The following is a 15059-nucleotide window of genomic DNA, read 5'->3' as shown; positions in this document are numbered from 1 at the left end:
GCTTTTGATCTCACACAGTGAAAAGACATTCTGCCAGCTTGCACTCACCATTCAGGACCAGATAACAGTTATGTTTGCATTGAATCTGTCTTTCATTTATCTAGTTTTTCCAGATAAGCATCTTGTAACCGTCGGGTCATTTTGTTTATCCTGAGCCTCACTCTACAGGCTAGTGGAAGATTTTTATGATAACTGGCCTGTGGGCTTGTAGTCTGAAATGTCTCCGGAGACATGGATATACGTATGTTCACAATATGGATTTTAGCATCTTGGTTAATGTCTTTTTAAACACACAACGCAGGCGCTCCATAAGGTTGCTTGTCCCATTTGGTGATATTGACAGAATTAATAGTTTTTATTCAGTTCTCTGGAATTTGCGATGCATAACAAATACATAATAAAAAAAAGTACAAGGGCATGCAAATGAACAGAAGAGGGAGCTGAAATGACACCAATTCAGCACCAACTAATATTGCAAAAACACAGGCATTAAAGAGGCCTGCCATGTGAGCATTGGGTGTCTGCAGTGTGGGGTAATAATCAAGTGAAAAGAGAAAGAAAGTCGTCCTGTAAATACTAAAGGTCTAAAAAAGAACTCTTTATAGCACTGATTGCCAACCAGTCCAATTAAGAGCCTCCTTTTTTTAAAAAAAAAAATTTGGGATAGGGCAGAAGTAAAGCCATGTGTTTGCTTGGAGTGTTGTTCAGTCACGTGCATCAATTACCTACTCTCTAAAAACTCTAAATAGTGTATGAAATGTAAATACACAATTAAAGGTCCATGTCTGTTTTTCAAGTGATGTGGCAACACAATTGTGACTAGCCCGGAGAAGGTGCCAGCCAGCAGCATCCCCTTTAATGGAGCAACTCACCTGTAAAATAGCGACTGCAGTTTCTGCTCAATGCACCTGGGACCTATGGTAGAGTAACGGTAGAAAACTTCTTAAATTCATCTTAGAAACAACTGATTTTTTGTGCTTAAAGATTCATGACTGAATCAACAAACTAACCTCAAAAGAACAACACAATTTCATACTGTTTCACTTTGTTAATATGTGGCAGACCCTGCCACCTTTCTAACTTTTAACAGTGTTCAGGTGAGTAATCTCCGTATACTCACCTGGTCATGGCTGTTGATTAGTCAGTGTCGACTGAGGCTGTCTTCAGTGCTATACCCTATGTCTTTATATTATTTTGTCACCAACTTTGAAGTCAAAATCAAAATGAATGGAACTGCTTTTGTCAATATTAGTTATCCCCTTCTGGAAAATAAATTATTCAACATGGTTTTGAGAGTGCATTAAAAAAAACAAAAAAAAAACTGCTACCGTTCAAGGCATCACTGCCTTTGGATGCTGTGACAGCGATGTTACACTTACTTCTGGCTGAAGTTCAGAGTTTTAAATACACAGGAATAATGTCTAATGTCTGCTTTAAACTATTCTGCAAGCTGCTGAAGGGCACGCTTATAAATGCTAAAGTATTACTGCCAAAACTTTAGAGTTGCTCCCATTCTGATTTTTTTTTTTAGAGAAAAATATAATCTTGGCTGATCGCTGTCAGAGTCCATACAACAGTGTTGTCTTAAAGGGTCACTTCTCAAGTCTCTGAGGACAAGTGTGAGTCAAGTCCCTTTAAAGGATGAATGAGGCCAGCATTGACTGGTCTCCTAACTCAACCACACTCCTTGTTATTTTGGAGACTGACAGTCTTGATGACGCATGCGGTCGCTCAGCCCGTGCTTTGAAGTCAGTTGCTAAGCCAGAAGTTTTAAATGACACAGAACTCATCCTTTTCAGACCTTCGGCTAAAATATAATGATACACATTATTGAGGACAATGTATACAACAAAGGTATTCATGCACAAACTAAAGCATCAAAAAACACATTGTGTCCCTGTCTTCACAGAGAGGTTTGTTTTAATAGCGCTAAAAGCATTTTCACTTTCTCTGAAAAACAAACAGAAAATGTATTTTTCTCTCCTCCTCTGTATAAATTAGCTGTCCTCTGCTGATAACCGGCGATGATGTTGTGACCTTATACAGTAAGAGGGCTATTAGTGGTTTACTGTAACATTCAAATGAAAAACTGTGTGGGCTGAGTGAGTCATAGCAGCTTTCAAAGAGAGGATAGATTGTTAAAGCAGTGTCTAGTTATTTATAACTTAGTGTCCAAACGTCAATTAGTGACCAAGAAGCTTGCACGTCTCGGTCTTTGGCACAGCTCACGGTGGCTTTTAAGGGACATAAATAGAGCGAGGTAGCGTGTAATGTGGAGGAAATATCCTGGGGTGCAACAGTTAGACATGTACTGCAGCACCGTCTTCTATTTAACTACCCAATCACATTTGCGGATAAACTTTGAATTACTTTGTCACGGGACGAGATGAAAGTGTTATTTAAAGCACCTTTAACAAGTGGCCTAAATCATTCCAGCACTTTGTGAAGTCTATTTGATTTAGCCGTGATGAAGTGTAATGGCTCTGTCAGCCCTGTCAGCCTGCGTTTCTGAGCCTTTGAAACAAGAGATCAATGCAGAGGTTGACTAGCCACCGGATGTGAAGTGGCAAGGTCAGCATGTCGTCGTAGTGCTGTGGCGAAAGACGGCCAAGACGTCAGCAGAGGAAACCGAAGAAACTCATCTTTTATTAGGATCAAAGAGAGGAGTGAAGCCACACACACACACACACACACACAGAGGGAGAATGAGAGGAACTTTGCATCTGCAGTGACAGTCAGGTTCTTGTTACCTTGACGATGCTGATGAATAAAGGCGCAGGCTTGCTATCGCATGTGGTTGATTTTGAAATGAAACAAAGGACACCCCCCCACACACCTTTTTCAAAAGCAGTGCTCATCTTCTGTGTCGGGCACATTCAAACCGCCCCTGCGACCTTTGGAGTGATCTAAATTGGTGAAATTGAGCCACGGTAATAGTCTGGAAGTTAGAGAATATGGATGTGGAGCAGAAAGATTGAGCCTTTTATTATTCACCTTTCTGAAGCAACGGCAACAAAGCAAAACAGTTTTTTTTTTGTTTTGTTGTTGCCGCAGCATACTGGTTGGCTACAGGGTGACATCTGTTCAGGAATCCCTGCTCATACACCTGAAAGGCTGCGACGCTCCTCTTCTGAAATAGAGAGATTAATAAATGTCCCTCTGACTGCTTTAGGATTAAAAAAGGAAGCGCGCACACACACACACACACACACACACACACACACACACACAGAGAGCACACCGTGCGCGTACGGGTGCATCATCGCCGGCACAATATGCTGTACGTTATCTCCACACAGCCACCTGTTTATATGAAGGGAGCCGACAAACATCATATGAATTCCAATAAGGCTCACCCTCAGAGTACACACACTTCATCATCATGAAGCCAGCACTGTTCACTGTAATCTAAATCCCTTATTTGAAAGCTGTGTGTGTGTCTGAGAGAGAGACGGGAGGACGGTGGCGGGGAGGGAGATTAAAACTGACAGTTTTCAGTGGTCTTGGGGGCGATGTGTAGAGTGGGGTTAAGATAATGGGCCTTTGATATCAGCAAGGGATTGATCGTTAATTAGCAAAAAGTGTGCTCATCGTGGAGCTGACAGGTACAACAGAGATTTGAAGCTCCTGACAGGATTCTCTGATTTGACGACTCTGCTTGTGGTCATTTTTTTCCTCTCAAGCTCAACTCCCCCCCCTTTTTTGAATCCCTACATCAAGATGTGGAATTACAGCAGCAGACCAAAGTTTAAGTTTAACAAGGAGGAAAACTCTTTGAAACAGTTGAATATTCACCTCACACGCTGCTCCCATTTTCAGAAAGGAAATAAGACTTTTTTTTTTTTAAACTGTTGAGAATTAAAGCTGCTAATCCCGAGGATTAATACAATTGAGTTTGCTGGATTTTGGTAATGCCCTGTTTCCTAAGCTTTGCCCATTAGGCACCTGCTGCTGTCACACTCCGCTGGCCTCACAGGAAATTGCCTGGTTTTAGGAGGGTAAGAGTATGCCAGGGCATTTGAACTGCAACACAGAAAAACCGCTTGCTCGCTCACACACTTAAACACTTGCACACAAAGACAGGAGGGGAGATTTTGCTGCTCTTGTCCTTTGGCTTTATGAGCCCAATTACCAGCTTCAGTGTGTGTGTGTGTGTGTGTGTGTGTGTGTGTGTGTGGACGCGTCTGTGTGTGTCTGCAGACGGGTGCGTATACGCGTTCGTACCCTGACAGTCACATTTCATGCACCACAAACAGACAGACTCAGTCTCGGAGTGGAGGAGATGATTGGCCTCACGGCTTCTCCGGGAGGCTTTCACAAACAGGATGATTTCGAGCAGCCAATTGTGATCGAGCCACTGGCCAATGATTAGCATCCCCCCTCACCTCCCCTCCTCCAAGTTGTTACAAAGCCACAGAGATCACAGTGCTTGCCAGTTCAGATCCTGTTTGCACGGTGCAATGAAGACAGCCTCAGAGATGGAGCAACCAAATTTTACCCAATACTTGGAAATCGAATGTTGATTTCTCGGCAATTATACATTTTGGCTATGTTTTAAGCGCCATTTAGCAGGCAGCTGGACTTGTTTCAGTGTCTTGAAGGCGTTTCACCTCTCATCCAAGAGGGTTCTTCAGTTCTAACTAACTGGAGGGGAGCTGCAGGCTTTTAGACCCTGTGTGGGAGTGTCCTTACAGAGTCGCAAGGGACACGTGTGAACTTTGAGTTTCAGGGTCGTTAAGGCCACTTGTGGGTAGTTGACCCAACCAGCATTCATCTGGGTTTTTTGGCTATGGTTGTACGTAAACTGTCACATACCACGTACACCCACTTAGCCTAAACTACTCTGTAAACTTGACGTTCATTCAGTCTGTTGTGCTTACAGACTGTAAATCCACCTAAAAAAGAGCTGTAGATGTGTGCATGCATGCTTGTTTGCACACGTATGAAAAACCTGTGATAGCGTCTCCTGTTAAAGGTATACCACGCTTTACGCTGTATGCTTTTCAGATAACATTAGAGTGGCTGGCAGTCATACAAACAAACAAGAGAGAAAAGTAATCGGGAGAGAGTAGCGCTGTGATGACGAGGACCCGGTTTCATTTACGCAGAGCACAACGTCCTGCCGACGTAATCCGTCTGTGGGCCTGAAATTTGAGGTGTCTGACATGTAGTTCTGCACCGTTTAGCAGCACAAACAGCAGCAGCAGCAGTTGGAACTGAAAATGTATACATTTTAAAGCTTAATGGGCAAGGATTGGAATTTCTCCAATATTTATATGACATTTTGTCTTCCACAGACAAACAGTTGTAAAGAACAGCAGCTGCAGCACCACATGCTTGTAGGTGGTGACACTGACATGTCTGTAGTGTTCACTGACGGATAAATACTTTCTGCTGTTATTTTGGATGCTGTGTGAAACCCAAATAAAACACAATAGAATATAAAACATGATGTATATGTTTATATATTTGTATGTACTGTGTGTGTATATGTATATTTAGTATAGGGTTAGGGTTAGGGTTATAAGTAGTTTTATTTTCTAAACCTAACCAAACTGTGGCTGAAAAATTGAAAATATGTTACACTTTCAAATTCCTGAAAACATTAAATTCAAGAAGTCTAATGGAAAAAAAAAGCCATAAAACAAATCTCTACAGCTCTACCCCTGCGAATTGTGGTTGCCCACACAGACATCACATAATTAGTCCACTTACCCCACACATCATTTCAGACATTGCATTATTGAGTGGTTTTATACTAAATCACCAGATGGCCCACCTTTCAAAAAAAGTTTTCCAGCAAAAAACTTTTGATGAAGCCACCTAAATGTTCGTACAAGACAAATTATCACCTTTCATGCACAAAGGTGAGGTTCCATTCGCAGAGGAAGCTCAGTCGTTCTGGAAGAATCCTTTTGGAACTCTTATTTGTGAGACTGTAGTTGCAGGTCCAAACTGCTGCTGGTGTTACTTCCTCCCTGAAGGTGTTGCACGTTGGCATGTGGAGAACTTTCTCCATCGTGGAAAAACTTAACGTTGTTAAATGTGTATGTATGATGCAGCGACAACCCAGGACCTTCAGGTGTAAACAGAAGCAAAGGAAGTTCTGCAGGGATGTATGCCTGACTCAAAACTGTCTTAATAAAACTGACTGACCTTGGCCCTATGGACCAACCTGGTGGAAACTCACCTTCTCGACTAACAAGAGGCGTTAATCAAGCCTCTCTGCACCTATTCACAAATGTGGCATCCCTGTTATAAATCATACACCAGGCATCTGGTTTACTAAGCGCAAGCGAGAGCAATGCATCACCCGACCACACATACAAATGTATCATCGCCAGCGCCAAGGCCGATAAAAACAACAGATGAAATACTCCACACATAAGGTAAACAAGTGGCCGAGGAGGTGGAGACACTCCGCCGCCTCTCCTCTCCCAAACAGTCTGATGCAGGATGCCGTCTACTCATGCGCTTTCACGCTTGCGCTTTGCTCATTCCTTCACGCTCAAACCCCGTACACCAGCTTTAAATAGGCCAGCACAAGTTGTTATCCCCCCTTTTGTTTCCTCCATGTTTCCCTCCCGCGTTGCTCTGTCGCAAAAAAAGAAAAAAAAAATCCCAGTCACTTCATTATATCTACAGCGGTGCTTCTACTGACCCCATTCTCCTTTTCTCCAGCCCTCCCTCTCCCCGCTTACCCAACACCATTTCCATGTACGGCGCCCTCAGGGAGGAAAAACGAGTAATTAGTATGCTGATACATGAGCCAGTGGTGTTGCCATAACTAGTTAAACAGCTATTTCCGCCTCTCACTGTGTAGTGGAGGAGCCTCTGATGTGCGTGTGCGCGTGTGGGAGTGAGTGGTGCTGGAGTGTGTCTCATAATGAGGCTGAAGTTACACAGCGGTACATACTGTTCTTGTCACAGTGAAAAGGTATAACGTCGATGACAGATGCTCTCACTATGTGGTCTAGCACTGACTCACTCCCTATCTATCTATCCGTCTGTCTGTCTGCCTGTCTCTTTATCCGTGCGTGGGGTTGCACGGTTACATAAGAATCCACACAGATTCCCGGGATATGTGCTGTGTTCGTTTGCGCGAGCAGAGGAGCGAGGGAGCGTTACCATGACGATGGCATTAGAAACCAACCTTACAGCAAACCACGTGTGTGTGTGTGTGTGTGTGTATATATTTGTGTCTTCCTGTCTTATTATTCGGTGTTTGTGCCGGTGTGCTTCTGCATTTGAGATGGACTCAAGATACATTGAAGAAGAAGGAGAAGGACAAGAAGAAGGGAGGGAGGAGAGGATGAGCGAGGTGATGTGGAGCTGAGGAGAGATTTCTTGGTGGAGGATGGAAAAATTAAAATGCAGGAGAAGTTAATTAGAGGGAGGGAGATACTGATTGTGGACCCAGATGTTTCCAAATGATCTGTTGATACCACACACACACACACACACACACACGCACACACACACGCACACACACACACACACACACACACACTTTCTTTCACGCCTTTGAATATGTCATTTTGCCAATGCTGTGAGCAGCTTGTGCACCTTTTGTCAAAGCTATGAGTAAGCCATGTGTGGGCTCCTGTGTGTGTGTGTGTGTGTGTGTGTGTGCAAGCATGTGAGTGTTCGAGTGTGCTTGCCTGTGAGCGTGCGCGCATGTTTGACCTGACCTACTCCCTTCAGATTAGCTTTGTTTTCTCCTGCCGATGCTACAGGGTGTGAGTCCATGTTTGACCCACAGCATGGGTCACCTGTCTTTCCCCTCAGGTCCCCACACATCTCCGCTGCCACTCTGTCTCACTCGGAAGATCTTAAGGTACCATAGCCAAGTTCTTTTTTCTTAATATTCCTTAAATATTGGGCATTGCAATACATTATGTAACAGTTAGTCACAATATCTCAAAAAGTTGTGAATGGGTGTGCATGGAAATTTGTCGAGTTAATCACGAGGACAACTTTTTCATTCTGTGTCTTCAAAAAATACACACAACACAATCAGATGCACACAAACAAATCTTGCAAGGAGATCACTGGTTGAATTGAACAGTGTTACAAGTTACCTCGAGTTGAGGACAAAATGATTAGGCATGCACTGACGTTGATACCATTACAGAACCATATCAAATAGTTTCTTTGTCAGTGTCATTATAGAAATCAGTGCCTCCAGTTACACTTATTCAGTCACAGCTGGCTTCATTTCAATAAGATCTGCACAGTGAGATATGCAGACTTTAGATTTGTGAAAAAGGGGGCACTGGAAAGAGAGACGTACATTAAGTTAAGGTGCTGGCACTGGGAGGGAAAAGTTGAACCGGGGTCTATCTTTCCAGAGTTGTCCCTGCAAAGTCATTGATGTATTGCACAAACTTGACTTTCTGTGGCCTCGTTTATAAAAATGTTCTTAGATTTTGTCCTTGAACTTTCTGGCAGTGTGCTTCTGTTCGATTCTTAGAAGATGCTGAGCATGATAAACCTTTGCCTTGGTAAGTTCTAAGAATCTCATTTGTGACGTACACACCTGTGATATATGCATTTCAAATCAGATTAAATTGACATGCTTCAACCTTGAGATTTCCTCTTAATTTATGTCAGCGCAAAGGAAGGTTTAGTCAGGAATAGCACAGACCAAATGAGGAAATCAAACTTTTCAGAGGATGAGATCACTGCGTTGGTAGGGGAGATAGAAACCAGGCGACAGCTACTATTCGGGAACTCAATCGTGTGTCACCACAGCATGATGTTTATAAAGCTAAAGCAAATTTAACAAATGGCTTAAATGCATAGGCATCTCCAAGCACACCGCACCTACGTAACCAGCAGTAAATGTCACTTATGTAAGTCTAGACACAAGATAAATAACTAATTATATGTGGTTTTCTATTTAATTTTAAGGTCAAACCTGATTGTAAGTCTGTTATAAAGAAGTCCCCTGGATTGTATATTGTTTTCTTACCAGCAGCCTCTGTGCATGAATACCTTTCAGTAATACTACAAAATTTTGCACAGCAGTTGGTCAGGGGGCCAGTGAAGGACTGCTTATATTGACCAGGTGGAATGACAGCAACACGGACATCATACAATGAGGTGTAGAACTTTAACTTAGGAGCATCTAATCATACAACATTATCACTTAACAAGAACAATGATGTTGGATCATTCTGAACAGCCTTCGGAATAATGTATGCTCACTTTTTTGAACATTTGGTGCCAGTCTTTTTAAAATGCTTGCTGTCTACAATCTTTGTACATGTAAATCTCTCTAAATATAAATGCAAGTATGATATGGTCATGGTTAGATAAAGGATCGTAGTTGTGGCAAACTCCCGTCTTCTGTATCAAAGTTTCTGATATGTGCCTATTCAGGATACCATCTTTCAAAAAGGGAACATATCTTGGGGACACTGAATGTTGACAGGTTGACGTGCAGAATCATCCAATATGAACATAAAGCCTCGGGGTCACTGGGCTGAATTAACCTCTGTGTCACCAAGATGTCGTTGGTTCTGCTGACTGGTAGCTGATCATCTCAACCATGTGGGTGATTTGCACCTTGACAATGCATGAGAGTCGTCGAGGTCATGTGGGACTCATGTAACAGAGTCATCAGATTCACATGAACGGATGTGCGAATTGTCGTGAAACCACCGGGGTAAAGATGTCAGAGGAGAATCTTAATGTGTGCTGTAAGCCCCATTGCCAGGATAACATTGTGTGACTCCTGCGTCATCACAGTTGCTTTTGCTGGGAGTTTTATTTGACTCCTACGGGCTCCGTCCCAATCTCATCAACTGACTGCTGTTTACAGCTGGGAGCCATGTGTTTGTTTTCTAACTCAGTCTGCTATGGGTGTTAAAACAAACATTTGCCAAACACGTCCTAATAGTTCATCATGAGGGATAATTCAACCAAATATCTATGGCCTTTTTTTTTTTTTCTTGTAATATCATCCTTCTAATTTATGTTCTCACATTCAAACATTTTTTTTCCCACCCAACCAATAATCAGGTCAGCAGACGCCAAACATCTACAAACTGCATCAACACAAATTTTAGGCAATTTCCATCCATCCATCCATTGTCTGTAACTGCTTTATTCCTTTTATGGGGTCGCAGGGTTTTTGCTGGAGCCAGTCCCATCCCAAGTCACCAGCTCATCGCAGGGCCCTCACTAATGGCAGCTCAGCCCTGAGCTGGGATTTGAACCAGCAACTTTCCAGTCACTAGCCAATCTGCTCTACCCGTTGAGCTACAGCCGATTATCAATTTCTCACTGATAATCAGTTGCCATATAAATCCATTATTGGCTAATTATTAATAATAATAAGTGTTTTTACATGATTTATGTTGGATGTAGAATCAGAGTAGGCCACATTAGGAGTTAAAACTTAACAATATCAGTTTGTGTGGAATATATATTTTAATGAAATACATTTACTTACATCGTTATTTTGTATTTTACTTTGATATATTTGATAGGGAAATATTTGTTTTTTGTAACAAGACACTTGTTGATGTATCTGTGCCCAACTCTGATTGTTGGTTAATGCATTATTAATCGATTTCATTCTTAACAGCAATGAATGTATTAATTTTTAACATCCCAAGACACTAGGTCCACAATATTGCTACATTTTATGTAGCCTCTGACCCTTTTTTCTGAGGTTTGTAGGAATGCATGAGATTGTATATTTGCAGACATCCAAAACAGAATTATTTTCCAACTCATTTTAGCAGATTGCTATTACTGATACATGCACATATTCTTTCTGCCTAATTGCAGAGAACTCAGAGAAGTCTCTCCTGCAGTATTATTATGCCTGCTTTTATTGCGATGGCCCACAATACTTTTCAAACATGCACCTGCTAGCCCTGGCACATCTGGGTCCAAAGCTCCTGTGCCAGCAGTATAAACACCAACACCAACATTTTCCCAGTATTCCAGGCTCCCAGTCTGGGCTGCTAGCTGCACTTCTAGCTGAGCTAACTGGCAAATGGCTAATTTTGGAAAATTTACAGGTTACCAGTTATTACGTAATGCACCTTTAAAGCATAACGTCTTATTGATGGTTTATTTGTGGTTGATGTCTTTATCAGCCGATACAGATGACACTGATATTATCAGGCATCCCTTTTTGTGTAGCACACCCATTGAAATAGTTACAGTACATTTATCCTGCATAATGATCAATACTATCACCCAACTGCACACAACTGCATGATTTAAAATTCACTCAGAAGCTCCTGTACTTTTAACCCAATTTAAAACTCTTCCCTGATAAGGCATCTGGCTATCTCTTCTCTGCTATTACCCTGCTATATCTCACAGCAGTCTAACAGCTGTGAGTTTTCTGAGCTCCGAGCTCTGCTTATTTCACTGCGCCCCTCAAAGTCCAAAGGACAATCTCAAGACCTCGCTGTCCTGCCAAAAAAGAAAAAGAAAGGTTTGACAGTTTGTTTTTAATATATTTTCCTTGAAGTCTTTTTTATATGTGTAATTTCACAAACAAGACAAACAAAGGAGCAGACTTACAAAATCAGAACCCCTCACCAACCCTCACCCTTGGTAAAAAATAAAATAAATAAATAAAACAATTGCATGAGTTCACCTTTGGTTACATCTGAAAAGCACAATAAAATACAATCAAGTGCTGTATGAGGTCCCAAATAATCATAATATCATAGAAGTTTAGTAGACAAAATAGTACAGGGGAGCAAGTTATATACTGATATACTAGTTAAACTGATGTAATGATGGTAGCAAGGCCATGAAAGAGCCTCATATCTTTTCATACTTCTCTGGGTTCCTCCTCACACTCAACAGGATTTTTTCAGGTGTGCTGTAGGATGATAATTCATTTAGCCATTGTCTCTGCAACGGAGGAAACTATGATTTCCAATTGTACAAAAATACACTTTTTACCAGCTGTACCCGCAAGTAATATGAAATATTTTTTTAGTAAAGCTTGCATTTAGAATTTGAATATCTCCCAGAATCCATATCCCCGGGTCAGGGGGAATCTTGACATTTGTAGTTTTTGAAGCTATATTAATGATGTATTACCAAGAGGTTTCGAAGCTAGGACATTTCCAGAACATATGAAGCAAGTCCCCCTCACAGGTTCTACATCTCTGTATTTTGTGCAGTCTATATGGAGTATAATATGTTCTATTGATTATATTAAACTGTATTTGTCTGTGTTTTGTTGAGATTAGTACTGATTGAGAGATTTCAAGGACATTACGCCAGTCATTGTCATCATATCTTATGTTGAGATCTGATTCCCATTTCTTCTTTGTATTAACCTTATTATATGTTGTGAGGTTATTAGTTAAAATAACATACATAGCAGATATCAACCGCTTACCAGTGTTTAATGTTTCACACATTAAATGTTTTTCAAACAGGGCTTCTGGGGGGATATGAGGAAAGTCTGCACAGTTATTGCGGATCCAGTGTCTAATTTGAAAATATTTAAATAAGTTATGTTTGGGGAGTTTAAATTTCTCTCTGTCAGTTGTTGAAAATTTGAAAATTTACCCTGGATATATAGATCTTCAACTGTTTTTATGCCCTGCAATCTGATGGGAAATGTTGGGATTATCACACAGAGGGGTTTTACCACACAGAGAGATGTTTGGACCGATGACAGCATGAGCTTCACGCCATGCAGAGAAAGAGTTCAAAATGACAGGGTTCTTCGTAATGTTTAAGAGTATTTTCTTAGAATTTAGGAAAGGAAGAGACTTCAACGGAACATGTTTTAATTGGAAATGTTCAATAGGAAGCCATCTTGCCACACATTTGTCCCCATGTAGCCAGCACCATACTGAGCGAAACTGAGCTGCAAGGTAATAGCATCTAAAATTGGGAAGATGTAACCCTCCTTTAGAGTATGAAGCCTGAAGAGTTGATAGTTTGACTCTGGGGGGTTTACCTTTCCAAATAAAACTACATAAAGATTTATTTAGGTCATCAAAGAAAGATTTGGGTACTTTAAATGGGACGCATTGCAGAAGATATAAGAATCTGGGGAGGATGCACATCTCCATTAAATTAACTCTGCCAATTTGTGATAGCGGAAGGTCGCTCCAGTTTTCTAAGTCTATTTTAACCTGGTTTAAGAGATTGGTGTAATTTTCTTTAAAGCTTTTATCTATAGAAGTTTGAATTTCTATGCCCAAGTATGTAAGTCCACTGGGGCACCATTGCAAAGGTTTGGTTGGGTACTTGACATAGTTGTCCTGTATACTTAAAGGCCAGACCTCACTTTTTGTAAGGTTTAGTTCATAGCCAGAAGCTGCACTGTACTGTTGGAAAGGTTAATAGGTCATCTGCATACAAATCCAATTTATGCCCACTCGTTCCAAATCTAATACCAGTAATTGTGTTGTTAGAGCGAATAGCAATAGCCAGAGGTTCCATGGCTATCAAAAATAACAGTGGAGAGCAGGGGCAGCCCTGGCGAACCCCCCCGGATAGTGAGAAGATATCTGAGAAGACCTGATTTGTTAAAATTTGTGCTTTGGGGCAGTAAAACAGTGTTTTAATGTGGCGAATAAATTTAGTTCTAAAAATTCATCGCATCAAGAGTTTGAAAGAGAAAGCTGGGTTCGATCCTGTCAAACGCCTTTTCCGCGTCCATTGACAGTATTAGCATGGGGCCCTTTTGTGAGTGGGCTGCTTCAATTATATGAAAAATTCTATGCACACTGTCCAATCCATATCGATGTTTAACAAAGCCTGTCTGATCAGCATTAACAATGTTTGGGATTATACATTCCAATCTTGACGCAATTAACTTTGACAACATTTTATAGTCCGAGTTCAGAAGAGTGAGAGAAGTACATTTTTGATGATCCTTTCCTGATGTTGGTAGCAGAATTATCATAGCCAATTCCAAAGAGCTTGGGAGAGTTTTATTAGTCGGTGTTTTGTTGAGCATGTTTGTTAAAGGGGTTATAAGCTTATCAGAAAAGGTTTTAAAAAATTAAATTGGAAAGCCATCTGGCCCGGGGACTTTATTATTCTGTAGGGATTTCATAGCATCAAGAACCTCTTTTTCAGATATATTAGCATCCAGGCAGTTTTTATTATCAGGGTCTAATTTAGGCAGGGTTAATGAACTTAAAAATGTTGTTGCTTTGGTGTTCTCAATCCCATGTTCTGTCTTATATAGTGTCTCATAGAATAATTGAAATTCACAATTGATATCACGTGAGTTAAAAAGGAAACTTCCATCGTCTGTGATAATAGAATGTATAGTTTTTTCATTTCTTTCCCTTTTAATTTGCCAAGCTAGTAGCTTTGATGGTTTTGTCGCCAAATTCGTAGTACTGATAGCTGATCCTAGGTAAATCAGCTTCAGCTTTATTAGTACATATGTTATTACATTGAATCCGTTTTAAGCACAAGGTATTGAGCGCCACCTCCCTTTTAGTGTGAGCATGTTCACGCTCCAGGTCTCTAATTTCATCTTCCCGATACGCAAGAGTTTTCTTTTTTTTCTGATCTTGTGAGAGCTATGTGATCAGATCTGGCCCCTCATAAACACTTTTAATGCCTCCCATATAAAAGCATGAGATGTTGAATTAATATTCATCTCCATAAATACATCAATATGAGCTCTCATACATCTAATAAATTCAGGGTCCTTCAGCATATATGATTTAAACCTCCAGGTAAAGGGCTTCGATTGTGTAGCCTCAATCTCCCAGGTCATTTTTATAGGATTATGATTGGACAACGTATCTGATAGATAAGAGCAATCAGTGACCCTGGCAGCCATATTGTGGGGTATTAAAAAGATGTCAATTCTGGAATATGACTTGTGAACATTTGAAAAGAATGAAAAGTCTTTAACTTTTGGGTGAAGCTGCTGCCAAATATCACACAGTCCCAAATCCCTCATCCCCCTGAGCAGAACTGAAGCAGCCTTACAGCGATTAAGAGATCTTGGCGTGGATCGATCTAAATTGGGGTCCAATACCAAATTGGAGTCACCACCAACCAAACAGTGCCCCTCGGCAGTTGCAAGTTTT

General features: G+C 41.0%; 1 long non-coding RNA gene across 1 annotated transcript; it reads right to left on the bottom strand.

The window, feature by feature from the left end:
• Positions 1-340: 340 nt before the first annotated feature.
• Positions 341-5434, bottom strand: LOC119007791. The gene is made up of 2 exons (XR_005071230.1): positions 1121-5434; positions 341-915 (listed from the first exon to the last, which is right to left on the bottom strand). It is a non-coding gene; the product is annotated as an uncharacterized LOC119007791 (long non-coding RNA).
• Between the last annotated feature and the right edge of the window lie 9625 nt (positions 5435-15059).

Source organism: Acanthopagrus latus, chromosome 18 (assembly GCF_904848185.1).
Source record: "Acanthopagrus latus isolate v.2019 chromosome 18, fAcaLat1.1, whole genome shotgun sequence".
NCBI classification, from domain to species: Eukaryota; Metazoa; Chordata; class Actinopteri; order Spariformes; family Sparidae; genus Acanthopagrus; species Acanthopagrus latus.
This window is presented reverse-complemented; position numbering and strand designations above follow the sequence as displayed.